Source organism: Seriola dumerili, unplaced genomic scaffold, assembly GCF_002260705.1.
Source record: "Seriola dumerili isolate Sdu_G_001 unplaced genomic scaffold, Sdu_1.0 BDQW01000533.1, whole genome shotgun sequence".
Taxonomy (NCBI): Eukaryota; Metazoa; Chordata; class Actinopteri; order Carangiformes; family Carangidae; genus Seriola; species Seriola dumerili.
Window position 1 is genome coordinate 1,448,782 of NW_019174788.1, and position 14,158 is coordinate 1,462,939.

The window sequence follows — 14,158 nt, forward strand, 5'->3', positions numbered from 1 at the left end:
AATTTTTAATCTCTCCTGATTCCAGAGGGATGCGTAAGAGACTGGGGGGGGGGGGGGGGCTCTTCCCTGACACAGCTTGGGTAGGTGGGTTACAGAGAAGGGGGGAGGCCGGGGGAGGGGTGAAGTGATAAAAGAGGTTTTTTTTCAACAAAGGGCATATTTGATATCATTGGTGGGGCATGGCTCTATCGGACAACATGAGGAATCTTTGAATGTAGCAGCAGAGGCCAGTTTGAGTCGCTGACACTTCGATAAATGTTGACTCAGGAATCATAGGACGCTAAAGAAAAGTACTAGGAAAGTTCCCAAACTCAAAATATCAACAGTAAGATCAAGAGTAAAAAAGATAGCAGCTTACCACCTTGTAACAGAAATAATTCCAATCCTATTTGTAGGCTGTGCACTACACAGCATTTAAAATCGTCCTGTGACAGTGATAACATATCCTTCTCCCAAAACATTTCTGCTTTGTCATTTCATACCCTCACCCGCATGTGTCTGGGTGTGTGGATAATTTCTCAGACAGCTTACGGTGACAGGCTTTAGGGACGGAGGGATAAGTTGTCTGGGAGCTCATCCCTATAATCTGTGTGAAGGATATACAGGGTCTCCCCAGGCGGACTGCAGGGACTGCTCACCTGCAGCATTAGCTAAATAAGATTAGGAGCTGGACTGGAACCCAAACACTCACCGTGGGCAGAAATATATATATATATAAGTATATACAAAAATCACATTCGGGAAATTTGTTTGAAATTTTTTAAGATGAAAACACAGTTAACACCCTTTGCAATGGGAATTTCAAAATCCAGTAGAGGCGGAAAAGGTATGAGGGGAAAGAAGGGACATCAAACCTCCAACTGAGTTCAACTGAAGGCCTCTCTCCAATGTAACGTTTACTGTGGAGCTGGCAGGAGATGGAGCAGGGAGGATGGAAACAGGGATGGAGAAGGGAGGGTGGTCGGTAGACACAGGGAGTTAGAAATCATTGCGTCCATTGACGAAGTAACCTTGGGCGGCTTCCAGCATGACTGAGAGAGTGAGTGAGCGACGGGGTCTTGGAGCTGGGCCAAGCCGAGCCTTTTGTGCCAGCAGCCGCCACATTACAATCAGCCACGGATATTTATACTCCGGGCCTAATTGAAAGGTTGGCTTGTGAACCATCTGCATGCACCCACACTCCAACTCCCCCTTCAACACATGCACACACGTACACCCACACACAGAGACAGACACACTTCTTCGTGCTTTACCACCACAGACGCAGCCAGCTTTGACCCACAGAAGAGGAAGGCAAGACATGCTGCATCTGTGATGGCTAAAATCCCAAGAGGCCAAAAATGCAAAGGGTGGCTTATGGCAGAACTATTTTCATCTATGTGTTTTAATTACATTTAAACAACTAGAAGGGCACTCAGAGTGCAGATCTCCGCCAAGGCTAATATCAAACAACATACACCAGACTTGAGAGAAAAAAAAAAAGAAAATCAAATTCATATTAAATGCTCCAGATCTGGCCCAAAATTTAATAAGCTCTTGCCTGGCCTATGCCCCAGCCCTCCGCAAAACTTGATGCAAATCAGTTTGGTACTTTTTGTGTAATCCTGCTGACAAACAAACAAACAGACAAACACAACCTCTTTGGCAGAGGTAATAACCACAACATCTCAAATCGCCTACGTCTGTTTCAGTAGGATCAAATTGTTGATAATAAAAACATACGGCAGACAGGCATGGGAACTTGACTTTTTATCAGGTGGTAATTTCTACAAAGTGAACCAACAAAGCTGTAGTCAGTAATACTGTGCTGCTGAGGGAGTCTGGCAGTTGATAAAAGGAACTCAGCACCAGTGTGAGATAAATGACTTGATGATTGATTACCGCCTAAAGCAGAAAAATGAGCAAAGCACAAAACCAGTCAGTAACATTTGTGTAATGAACATTTTCTCACAGTACCATCCCTCTATCACACAGCAGTGACTGGCTGCTCAGGGTCTCTGCTGTGTTTCAGGTGGATTTTTAAAATAGTAAAAAAAAAAAAAAAAAAAAAAAAAAAAAAAGGCTAAATGTTTTCAATGGCATCATATCCACTCCTCAACTGTATATCTTCCTCTGTGCTCTCTGTAATAAATCCTGATCATGAAGTAAAAAGAAATCTGTCTTGTTTGATTTTCTCTAAGGAATAATGTCGGACCCTTGCTCTACTTGTGCTCTTTTGCTGATGATGAGGATTTAATTCTTTCTACACTCATGTCACTCGTCATCAGAAATGATGCTGAAAAGCAGCAAGAGTTAAAGATAATCTCGGAGAAGCTTTGACAATATGGAGAGTAAAGTTGCTCAGTGGTGTACGGAGAAGGACTACGACCCAAGGCCTGAAACATCAAATCATGTTAGGGAGATGTAAACTGATAAAATCCAGATAAATCCAGCAGTCATTTTTCATCCTGATGATCATGATGACCTGAAGATTTTAAACCTATATACCATTCACCTAACCTCAAATCATAAATACTCAACTGCAAGTTGAGCTGGTTGACTAACCACATGCGATACAGCAAGCCAAAACCAGGGCTCCAGAGAGCCGTGGAACATTGAAACACAAATATCAGACTTCTGCTTCACAACCACTGAAATGCATCACGGGCTCATGGGATCGAATAACTAAACCCACTGATTAATGCACAATTAGTGTTGTGTTGTGTCAGTTAACAGGATGGGATGATGGAGTTTGCAGCAATGGTGAGGAGTGTGTTAAAGCTCTCGGCGGGCATCCAGCTGGCCCTTCGCTCATCTCTGGGACGTGTTAGGCTTCCTCTGCCAGCTGGCACCGGAACAGACCGCCATGTTCATTCATGACAGGCATCTCCAAAAAGTTGTGAAAAACCTGGTGATTCTTGAATGCTCCTTTCACAAAATGCTTTCAAAAGGGAAAGAAAGAACATCTTTTCATGTGTTCTAAGCCAAGGACATTTGGGGCAACTCAGAAAAAGTTTATTCAATGCACTGCCCAAAAAATTATTTCTATGTGTTGTTTAGGACGCCTCTCACATTTACACAAAACAGCAATAAAAAAAAAAGACAAAAAAAAAAAAAAAAAAAAAAAAAAAAAAAAAAATCTGCCACATACCTAAAGTTTGGAGTATGTCAACGTTCAATTTCACATTCAGTTTTTGAGTGCACTGTTGATGGATGCTCATGTTGTACAATATAACACACAAGAAAGTTAGACTTTTACTGACATCTATCAACACATGCCTTTCATGTGTCTTTAGCAAAAAAAAAAAGAAAAGTAAATACATTGTAAATACTTTTCTTGACAGTATGAATGATGGTAAAAAGTATTCTCTAAAAAGATCTAAGACTTCCTGTGTTTTAGCAGAAAAATATGCTTCAAAAATATCAAAAGTTGAAGTTGTCATTGCAAAGAGTGGCCCATTAAATCATTTTTACCTGGCAATCCTGGTAATAAGTCATATTTCATCAATTTTTTATGTTTTATATAGAAAATCTGCAAAGTAACCAAATCTATCAGATAAAGTGAAAATAAAAAGTGCAATGAAAAAAAAAAGTCTCACAAGATTTGAATATTCAAGTAAAGTAGGCGTACACTTGAATAAGCATACTTGGTTCCAGGCCAAAATAGTGCACAGTCAACATTAGTACACAGTGTAAACTATGCAGTATTTGTATACAGTATGTAATTAGTGGAGAAGCAGCATGTGGACAGAGCAGGGAAGCTCTATCCAGGGTACTAAATCAGTGAATTTAGGCTTTTCACCAGGAAACAGAACCATTGGCATGCTGCTGGGGAATGGGGGGACAGCCTGCCAAATGCAAAATCATCCTCTGTTCTCCCTTGGCTTGCGCCTGTGATAAATCAAAATGCCGAACAACAATTAGCACTCTGTTGACACTCTATTCACATCCAACAGTTGATATAGGAAGTAGGCCAAATGATGTAGAACACAACTTATTGTCTTGCCAAGTGCATCTGCTATTATCAGCAGTGGAAATCCATCCACTTGTTATATGAGCCTGTGAAAACAGGTCTACAGATTCCACTTAGCTCCAATATAAACTGTGTTGTACAATAGATTACTAGCGTTGCAAATTTACACTACATACTGGGGGGAAAAGCACAAGGGACAATTAATCCCCAGCTGATTATATCACTCCAAGAATATGAACTCACTGCATATGCCTTACAGGTCAAACATACAGTACCGTGTCCCCCTTCTTTACATTCAATAGGAAATCATTCGCTCAAAGCAATCAAATATACTTCAATAACAACAGAGATAAACAACACTCATCCGGTCTAATCTCTCTGCGGACCACCCAGCTCAATCAATTAATTACCTAGTCTCTGTGTTTTACTTCAGGGCATTAGTAATGATCTTTAAATATTAATTTGGCTTTGTCCAGGGACTGATACAAGGGCCCTGTTGTTGTCTTCTGGATTTCTAGTTTGTCAAGTCAGAGGCGCTCTGCTGTGGGACGTAAACCTGAACAGCCAGAGGAGGGTTTAGGAAGTTCGGCTAGCAATGTGCAAAGAGAAAATACACGTTTTGTTTGATGATTATAAAGAGGACGAGTGATCTTTCTTTAATAATTCTCCGTGATTTCTTTTTAAGGTTTCTTTGTTTGAGAAAGAAATGGACGAAAGTTTGGACTCTGCTGGGAAAAAGTGTGGTGATTATTGCAGAAGGGTTCTGTAGTTTTACTGTGGGTGGCTCATGTTGTGCTGAGTAAGAGGGTGCACCCACCAAAAAATTGTTCAAAGGCCTTAAGTTTGAAATGAGTGAGACCTAATTCAATTATGCCCTTTGATCCATTTTATTAGAGTTGTCATGTATTCACGGTTAATTTCAAATACACGTTTGAGGCATTGTTGGAGGAAGGGTTTTTCCTTTGCACACTGTCCTGTTGTTGTGATTATGTTCTCTCCACTCCATTTGTGTGAAAATGAAGAACAAAATAGGGCCAAAAAATTAGGGTAAACATAGGGAATTGTCTGAAATGACAGAATAAAGATGCAAAGATTTACAGTATGTGTCTCCTGACCACCAGTGGGGCAAACAAACAGGAATCACAACAACATCTGAGTGAAGATCAGGCCTGTGGAACCACCAAGCCTTCAGAGGATAGTATCTATCTTCGTTTAGGCTGTCTTTAATAATTAACCCAATACATTTATTTATTACTCTCCAACACGGAATATACCCAGGTGAGTTGAGTTTCTCTCGGGATGACGGCTCAGGGGAGGGGAGGGAGTGGAAGATTCCTCTCCTTTTTCTCTTCTATCTCTTGCTCTGCATCAATGTTTGTAGCCCAGAGCAGAGGAAGCCAGGGAAAAAAAAAACTCAGATTTGGCCTCTGTCCACCTTACCTGCAAAATACCCTGCATCAGCATATTTCCCAGAGTTCCAATGGGCCAAAAGCAAAGAACGGGGGAAAAACTGGGGAGATGGAGGCTGCGAAGCTAATTGGCTGGTGTATTCTGAATAGTTTAATCACTATTTTGTTTCAGATGGCACATGGATGTGAAATCTCTGTGCAGTATAATCTAATTGTTGTCTAAAATGATTCATTTCCTCAATGAGTTGAAGAGTGGCCCACTACATGATACCTCTGCTCAGTTTCAATATTTGTTAGATCATAGATCTTCAATCCAGCTGCATGCTGTGATCAAAGAGTCCTTTTAACTTCAGCCTAAGTTGAAAACCACAGCATTTGCAAAGACATATGCAGAGGTTTTAGACTTGATGTGCTCTTAAGTGTAAAAGGTGTGGGTCAAAAGGTGTTGTATATACAAATGCATTTACAGTATCACTTGAAACGTGGTCACTGATGTTTATGTTTTAAGATGCATCCAACCCTGCCTTGTTAAAAATTCCTCTGAACCAAATTCAAGCTGAAATATATTATTTTCTGTGATCTCGATATATCTGGTGCTCATCTTAAGATCCGACCACAACCTGACCACATGCCAAGCGGGGGGGGTGAAACCAGCGCAAACAGGGAACAGCTTAACAAATTAACACTCTGCTGCCAAGTCCTGGGAGGGAGACAGAGGCACAGCGGCTTAAAGAAAGAACTAAAACCACTGCTACAGAGATCGAGAAACCCCAGAGGGCGAGGGGTGAGGAGGAAGAGACAAATAATAGCGAAGGTGGGTAAAAGCATATCGAGAGAGGAAGCAGAGGGTAAAGAACGAGCAAGATAAAGAGGCAGAGGGAGATGGAAAGAGTGAGAGGCAGAGCAGAGAGAGTACAAAAATGAGGGAACAGAGGAGGCTTGATATGATTTCAATGGAATGTTTGTTGACAGTGCTCCGTGGCCCGGGGCCTTGGGATAAATGATTGAACACTGCGCCTGTCAAAGCCAGAGGATTTCTGTGGGCTTGTGTTCCTCTCCGTGCTCTTTTGCTGGAGGGAAGGTAGCAGTCAACTAATTGACACAGAATTAAGCATGAAACGCACTAAGCGCAGCCCTCTTCTGCCATGGCTGGCCTCTCCACCAAAGAGGGGGCTTCCAGCCAGTTAAAGGCTACAGATGAAAAACACACGTGCACACACAAAACACACACATATGCTCATATTAAGATGAAATCAGACACGTGCAAATATACAGGCAATGACTACATCGGCAAAAAAAAGAAGAAGATAAACATCCAAGCAGATGGCCCCCTATTCAATTACACTAGATTAGTAAGTCAACATTTTAACACCCACACATAAGCAAGTGCACACAAGCACATCAGCACAGACAGATACACGGGGTACAGGAGGATATGCACAGAGTACATAAGCAAACAGTATAGACTTCTCCAGTGACAAATTGCTCCATGAGAAAGTAATCCTTCAAGATTAACAGTGTCATTCTCTGCCACACCTTGCATATTATGCTCAGGGGGCTGCGATCTCAGCCGCAGGCTTCCTGCAAATGGCTTACCAGGCGTGTACTTGTGCTAACTGTTTTGGCCGTGCTCTGAAAAGCAAAGCACATGAGAGAGAGAGAGAGAGAGAGAGAGAGAGAGAGAGAGAGAGAGTGAGAGAGACTAAACTGAAAGGAGGACAGGGCAGACAATCAGGAGGGACAGTTAGAGGAGGAAAAAAATAGTGAAGGAAGTGGGAAAGCTGTGCAAGGAGAGAGCAAACAACATAAAGAGTCAAACAAAATCTGTGTGGGAGGAGCGGGGATTGGAAAGGTAATCCACAGCGCTGTGCCCAGGTATACAGGTGGGCCCTTGTTTTCCATACGCTCGCCTGTGATTGAGCAATGCATGGGTCGATTACGGTTGAGCGGCGTGGACCTTTAGCTGTAAATAAACAGCACTGCCTGCTGTTGCCCAGCCAGTAGCACAGTGGAATACAAGGAGTCTCACCTCATTAAAACTTGGAGCTGCGACAACAAAAACAACATGACTAAGCAGCGGGTGAGTGGGGTGGGGCACTTTCAAAAACAGAAAAAGAGAGGGGGGGGGGGGGGGGGGGGGGGGGGGGGGGGTTCATGTGGTAATGGTCTGGGCAGTAGCCGTGTCTGGCAGCGCTCTCTCTCCTTTCGTCTCCACTGGCTGCATCACCACGTGAATGCCCTTGTGAAGGAGCTGGAGACAGGAAGAGAAAGGGAGAGGCGCTGAAGAAGAGAAGGGAGGCTGTGGGGTCAAAGGGCCAACCCCATCCTGCTGACTACCAACCAATCAGGAGGTGTCCTGCGCTGTCTTGGAGGCAACAGAGGGGGAAAACAGAGGAGGAGGTGAAGAAGAGGAGGAGGTAAGCAAGGAAAGAGGGAGGGTGGGAGGACCGTAAGGCGGATCCCCAGGGTCAATTATCCCCGGGAAGGAGGTACTGCAGCCAACACTCTGCATCTCATTTGCAAGGCAGCAGCAAAGGTGCACCTGAGCACGGCTAGTAAGCGTCTTGCCATTGCACCAAGGCAATTAATGTCTCCTTTCAATGACATGTGCTTCTCAGTGTGACAGTGGCTGGGCAGCTGTGGGCTGGGCCAACTGGCTAAAAGAGAAGGCCTTAGCGATGCCTCTCGTCTTCCCACAGAGACTAATTTCAGGTAGAAAGCCTCACCTCTGTTTCGCAGACAGTTGAGTTAGAGGGCTTTGAATTCAAGCCTAAACGCACACACACACACACACACAAAAATATGTCTAAAAAGACAAGTGTGCGACGCTAAAAACACACACACATTAGCACACCAGATGAGCATAAGGACATGTATGCTACAAAATTACACACATGAAAATAAGTGCAAAGGTATACACACAAACACTTTCAAACCACAAACACACATACACACACACACACACACAAACTCACACAGACATGGTTATTTTTAATATCCAATCTGATTTTCATCCATCTTTTAATTTTAGTAATACCCACACGTTCCTGGATTTTTAAAATAAAAAAAAAAGCCTAAGAACATTCTAGCTCACTCCACTTACATCACCACACACTCAGACTTTTATTCACCTACGAAGCAGGTTCAAAAACTTGCCAGCACATGGCAGCTATGCCTCATCCACGCCTAAGCTCAGCAGCTGCTGCTCTGTCACATACAATTGCCAAAAGTAATAAATTTCCGAATCATACCAGCACTGTATGATGAAGTGTTATAACTTACCTATAAGGTCAGTCACATGCCATCCACGTTGCCTTAATTTCAGCTTGAGCATTTGTTTTTGGGGCAAATTGGTGAGAACAGAAATAATCTTTTGCTCTTTCATTCTAAGGGAATGACACGGGGAAAAAAAGAAAAAAAATATATTCTTTTTGCGGGAAATGTTGCAAAGTCATATAATACATGTAACATGAGCGACAACAAAACAGTCTAATGCCTTAGTAGGTCCTCTGGAGGCTGCAGTGTATAATACCATTAGTATGGTAATAGTGCCACAATATGAAAGACAACTTGTTGATAATTTTGATGTACTTAGAGTTCACCAGTACTGCTACAGAACCAGTACTACCTACATGTGATGCTCAAGGAAAGCTCATGGACTGCTCAGAAGGGAAAGGGATCGCCCACTAGGCAGTATGCATGTGTTTAGTCATTATCATACATATTCCTAATGCATAAGTGGAAGTTTTGGCCTGATGGCTGTATTTTAAGAAAGGTCAGAGGTTTACAGAAACATTAGAAATCCTCCTCTGTGGACCATGAATATCAACTGAATTTCATGCAATTCTGACCGATACCGGTGGGATATCCTGCCCTGTATAAACGTGTAGGATCAATAGACTGAACGCCATCAACACCCTGAAGCCTCGCCATCAAAAGGGCAAAAAATATTTTGGCTTCAAATCCAACACGGTGTGGATGGTGTGTGTGTGTAAAAGCTGGTGTCTTATAGTAAAGGGAAAGCGTGCGGAAGAGAGTAGCTGTAAAACTATAGCACTGAATACGATAGGAACAAAAATCAATGTTGATGACAGAGAACACGGAGCGCCCGCAGGCTCTTTTTTCCCTTGATACCCACATCTGTAAATTAAAGACAAAAGACTGAGGAGCACTCAGATGAGGAAAAGATGTGTCATTTTTAACAGCTACGTATTTCGGTGTCGTCTTTGGATGAAAATGCCCTGAGTGCTGTACTGTGGGTGTGTGTTATGTTTTAATACATATGTTAGTAAAATGAACTTTTTAAAATGTACTACTGGTAAACACATGCTGTGTTGTAAGTAGATGTATGTTGTATGTGTTGAGCAATAATAAAACAAATAAATAAATGTTTTAAAATCATAAGATGATGAGCCAGATGTGTCTTTGTAGATATTTGTTGATTTTAGCTCTGTTATGGGATTTGAAACTGCATGGAAGACGAGAGAGTAGAGAGTATGTTTTACTTACACACCGATGTCAGCGAGTTTGTTACCGTGTAATCAAGTCGTGACCTTGTATGTGACCTCATTGCCACAGGGCATTGCAGCTAGCAAGGCTAACATGAGGCTAATGAGTGTCATTCATCGCATTTGGGTGCAGAAGAGACATGCAAGCGCACCCACACACACACACACACACACACACACACACACAAAAAACACACACACACACACACACACACACACACACACACACACACACACACACACACACACACACACACACACACACACACACACACACACACAAAGAGACAGATATTCAACAGATCCATCCTTCCGATCACTGCTCCCTATAGCCCTGGAGCTCACAATGAAACCCAGTGTCTCCCTCAGTGGGTAGCCTGTGCTCTCCTCCCTGACCATTCCCACTCATCCGAGACAGAAATAGACATCGCTTTGCTTCCCTGCTCATTCTCCTAGTCAACTTGTGGTTGACACACACTGGATGAATGACTACTTCTTCCTGCTCGCCTCAGTCGACTACTGAGGTGCAGTTCCGACTTGTCGAGCTTGCCACTAAGAGAGAAAAAGAACAAGGGAAGTTGGATTCGGCTTGCGATGCAGAGGGGAGGGGTGTGTGTGTGTGTGTGTGTGAGAGAGAGAGAGAGAGAGAGAGAGAGAGAGAGAGAGAGCTTGTGTTCTACTTTCAGAAGACACATCATGCACTCACACAAACACACACACACACTTACAGCAAAGCTAGCTGGCTTTTGACAGTGGCAGAATTATTATGGCGAGGTGAATATTACCCCCATGGGACTTCATTTACCTCCAGCATATTCACTGAGTTTCTCTGTGTTTTACTGCTCCTCATAATCCGAGCCAACCACACACATACACACGCACACACACTTGCACTCATATCACCATATCACACACTATTTTTATGTCCATGAGTGTTGTCAGGGTTATTATTGAGATCATTATGGGATGTGGATAGTATTCAGATGGCCCCCCCTCTCTCTCCGACCCCACCCCCCAGCTCCCACACCCCCTTTGTTGCAGTTATGAATCTTGAAGACCTCTTACGAAAGGTTACCACAGCTGTCCTATTCCAGCTCTTATTTATCAGTAAAGCATATAGTCAAACATAAACACACACACACACACACACATTCACACACACATTCACAGCAGCAGTTTTGTATTTGCAACTTGTGTTATTGTAATTCTGCTCTTGGTATTTAGATGGTAAAGGTCACTGATGGACTTCTTTTGTTGTGCTGTTTGAGGTCTCTTTTGCCCATTGTGTTAACAAGTCATTAAAAATTGAGGGAAGTAAGGCAGGCCAGAAGACATTGCATATGTTTGGAAGCATTATTATTATTAAATAATCATGTTTGTCTCCTAAATTGAGAGTGACTCATGCCACAATATCAGTAATTAGATAAATTATTGATGGGCTAGTGGGTGAGAGGATGGTCGGTGGTGGAAATGGAATTGCCAAACCCAATTACTGTCTTTTTCTCAGAGTGGCCCCATTAGGGTTGTCACTTAGACCACCAAATGGCGGCACTAATAAAACCGCAACTAGCACTTAACCATCTTAATTAATAGTAAGATGATTAATATTTTAATTGCCGCGGATTAAACACCGTTCGCGCTGAGAGAGAAGCTTTATAAGAACAGGCTGACGCGTCCCGCGCTGTCTGCTTTGAAATGTCCAACATGTCATGTTTCACAACGCGCTCCCTCGCACCGACTCCCACGTAAAAACAGCGCCGGCCAACATGTGAAGAGACGTAAGAGAGTTTCAGTGTGGAAGACACATTCATGACTTTTTAATGACAAGGTGACAGATGTCATAGAATTCTCCTTAACTGACTAAATCAGTAAGGTGAGGTTTAGCATACAGTAAATGCACAAGTTGTCCACGTTTACACTTTATCATATTAATCCCCCTTAGTTAATTCTGATGTGTAGACTGTTGAAATTTTGTAAACCCAGGTGTTAGCAATAAAGTCTCAGATGTAAAGTTTTAATACAAGTTTGTTGCAAAAACAGCTGACAATTGTTTTAGCTTTTTTCCAAACTATGAGAAATATAATATGTGCAACTGTTTACTATATGATTTAGAGATAGGTCTTTGGATGTCATTCGTATCAAAAGGTTGTCCTGTGTTTCCTTCATGTGGCAAACAGCGGCACACAATTTGAAAATAAGGTAGTAGTTTTCAACCTCCATGTTGCCCTCTGCAAAGAAAGGACTTCAAGAACAGGCCGCACCCGAGCAAACACAATACCCCTGGGTTCATGTCTACCATCAGCGCTATGAGGCACCTGCACACACTCGCATATGCCACAATAAAAAGCGACTATCCCTCTTCCGCTAATACCCATCAACCCCCCTCTCTCAGGAGGGCATGGTGTCTTCCATCCTCAACATGAATAAAACAAGTTGTTATTCTTTTCTAGATAAACACCCTCCAAGTGCCCGCAAACAAGAGGGGGAAACGACGCCAAGCTTTGGTTTTCCTCCAGCAATTGCAAAGGAGATGGGCTCCCCAGACACTCGCTGGGCTCTGCGAAGTGGTCCTACACTGTACAAAGTGTCTGCTTTGCCAGAGGCACAGGATGGAACTTCTAAGCACAAACAAAACCAACTAAATACCTAGCAAGGCTTGTTCGTCATTTGAACAAAGCGTATTATTCATTCACTTTGTCAATTCCTTATGTACATGGTGTTATTAATCAAATTCCCCTGTGAGATTTGAACTGTTGTTTGTTCATTTGAATCTACAGAATGACTCGGCTGGTAAGTGAATCATTAGGAAGCATCACTTTGGCCCAGATTTGACAAAGAGGCTGGGAAGGTGTACATTAGCCGACGGAAAAGGTTAAGCATTGTAAAATGAGAGAGAAAATGTGGCGGACAAATTGAGAAATTAGCAATGTGCGGGTGGGAAAAGTCTCGGAGGACCCGGTGCTGAGGCGAGACCTATTATGGCACATGGCACCCGGCAGCTGGGTGGGTAATTATCATCATGTGTTTAGCAAGGCGCCCTTATCCAGGGCAACGTATATGACTTGCGCTTTAACCACTTAGTTGGCCCATTTAGCGCCGTGCTGCGGTGTGTATGTGGAGGGATTTGCAGATTTTCTGTGGTATGCTGCTTTAACAGTAGGCAGCATATCCCCCCCGCTGCAGGTACTGGCAAGTCAGCTAGAGTTGGTGGCTTGGACTGTGATGCAGGTGTGTGACCTGTACTGCGGTGCCAGAGTGGCAGAGGTGGCCTTGCTGTGAACGGGTGTAGCTCGATGTCCTTCGGGAAGGTGAGAGAGTGACCCTATGAAGATCCAGGTGGAAGCCTGGTGAGCAGGGGGCCCAGATGTGTGTGCATGTGTGTGTGTGTGTGTGTGTGTGTATATGTGCATGCGTTTACATGTGAGTGTGAGTCCTTTAGTGTCTTTGTGCGTACCCAACTGCCAGCTTGGTACAAAACAGCTGGCTCCCACCATCTGCTACTGCTCTACATCAGCAGCCCTGGAACGTGTTGCCGATCTTTTTTTCTTTTTTTTTTTTGCTCAGTCTTATTCACGATTAAATACACATTGTGCATAAATGTAATATCAAACGGGGTCGAGAGGTTATAATGTGCAGAAAAAACATGCCATGTAAGTACAAAGGTTCCTCTTCAAATAGGAGGAAAAGTACTTTTTCTGTCATTTATTTTCAAAATTTAAAAAGAAAATCCGGTGGATTTACGTTTCTTTGAAAGCTACACTAAGACTATCTCGTGTATGTTAGCTTTTCCCTTTGGTTGTTAATCATTTGCTCCAAGCAAGCCTGCTCTATCGAACAGACTCAGGGAAAAGAGAGAAGGATTGGGAGGTTGGGGGGTTAGTATGCTAAAATCCCCCCAAAACTAGACACATGAGACATGCAGTTCTAGTGTTAATTAGGGAGCCAATATTACAAGATAAATCAGAGATGGAGGGAAGGTTTGGAGGAGACGGAGATAGAGGAGGAGGGATAGAGGAGGGGTAAAGGGAAGGAGGGAAAAGGGAGAGTGAGAAACAGAGAGCAAGGGAGGGCAGGGTGTTGATTTGAGCAGGGCCTGGGGGCAGCCTACAGGGCAGAGAGGGGAATGATAGACTGGCTAACCCGACGTTGATCAGGCCTGTGCATATCTCCTCCTTACATCAATAGTGAACAACTGAAGTGGCAAGTGAAAGTTTGTTAGCTGCTCACTTATTTGCTTCAAAGTCAGTGTTAAACACCATCAAGTGTCACTCAATTTTAAGCTAATCAAT